Here is a 1,594-nt window from a genome sequence, read left to right as displayed (position 1 = left end):
GATTAATCCCGATTAATTATTGACTTTTAGAATACTTCACTAAAAAATGTAAAGGCGGGAGTAACACTTGCGTCTAGGTAAGTTTTACCGTGACCGCAAAATTTCCAACTTACTTAACTAAATATTTATATAATTGCACGGTATATGACTATATGTACATAAACTGATTTTGATTAACATCAGGCCGGCTTGACTCTTTGAGTGCAAAAATATTAGAAGGGAAGCCACGTTGATACTGGACGTTTAGTCTAATAATAAAAAAGTGACTTTCTATCATGAGCCGTCTTAGCTCAGCTGGTAGAGCGCGTGACTTTTAATCCCGTGGTCGTGGGTTCGATTCCCACAGACGGCGTCCTGGTTTTTTTGGTTTGCAACTAAAAGGCAAAAAATTTATTGACTGTTATGCAAAAATTCTTGATGCTCGCTCTTGCTTCCGTTTCCCCCATTTCCATGAAATGGATTGAGCAGGGCCGCAGAGTTTAACCTAGCCCTTTGATGAGGGTTACAATCTGTGTTAAAAAAAATCGGTCAATTAACCGATTCTTAGGAGTTAAGATTGGTCCCGTCTCGATTAATCGAAAATCGGGTCAAAGTGATTTTTTTTGAATATTGATCAATTCGGTAAAAAATCGGCAAGTTCGGGTAAAAAATCAGTCAGTTCGGTCAAAACGTGAAAATTATTAAAAACCTGTTTTTTAAGGAAAAAGTAAAATTCTAAATAATAGTTAATATTTAATAATAATATATATTGACTTATATTAATTATCACATGCCCCTAAATCCTAATCTCTAATAATTGAATACGTTTTTTTCAATTTTATTGCTCTTGAAAATATACTCGATTGATTCATTTCTTATAATTGATTTGCTATATAACAGATTACGAATTTATATTGAATTTATATATAGTAGTTACCAATTTTCTGACTACTGAGTATTTATTATTATGCATAAATCAACTATAAAAAATATGTATACACCACTTAAATATCAAATATGAACTATTGATATGCGGTATCATTTTTGTAAATTTTATAAAAATTTAATGAAATTTAAATAGCAATGTATATATTTTTATTTAGTTAATTAAATTGATTCCGATTCACTAACCGATTAATCACCGATTATCATCTGATTAATCGCTGCAAGATATTTGCAAGATATTTCCACCGAACAATGTCGATTTCCGAGTTTTAGAACAATGGTTATAATATAACATATTAATTTTTTAGATGGGTTCTAATTATAAGGGGAAACAAGCGCGTCATGTTACATGCCCAAAATTCGATTCATATCGATCCAAAAAAGTTTAAATGTCATGTCCTCTAAAAAATGGTGAATGACAAATTTAGCCTATTTTTATACAAAAGTAACCAATTTCTGAAAAGTTGGTCAACTTTAACCGATGGGATACCCAACTCTCAATGGAGTATTCACTTTATATGAGATACTCAACTGCAAGTGGAGTATCCCATATATGAAATATCCAACTACCAGTGTAGTATCTTATACAAATTGAGATACCCAACTGACATTGGAGTATTCAATCGGCTAAAATTTGTCACTTTTTTCAGAATAGCTATTTTGGTTAAAT

At 31.4% G+C, this 1,594-nt stretch overlaps 1 non-coding gene across 1 annotated transcript; it reads left to right on the top strand.

Moving 5' to 3' along the window:
- The first annotated feature begins 279 nt into the window (after positions 1 to 279).
- TRNAK-UUU (transfer RNA lysine (anticodon UUU)) lies at positions 280 to 352 on the top strand. Its single transcript has one exon. It is a non-coding gene; the product is annotated as a tRNA-Lys (tRNA).
- Positions 353 to 1,594: the final 1,242 nt, after the last annotated feature.

The sequence above is a fragment of the Apium graveolens genome, chromosome 4 (genome assembly GCF_009905375.1).
Source record: "Apium graveolens cultivar Ventura chromosome 4, ASM990537v1, whole genome shotgun sequence".
NCBI lineage: Eukaryota > Viridiplantae > Streptophyta > Magnoliopsida > Apiales > Apiaceae > Apium > Apium graveolens.
This window is presented reverse-complemented; position numbering and strand designations above follow the sequence as displayed.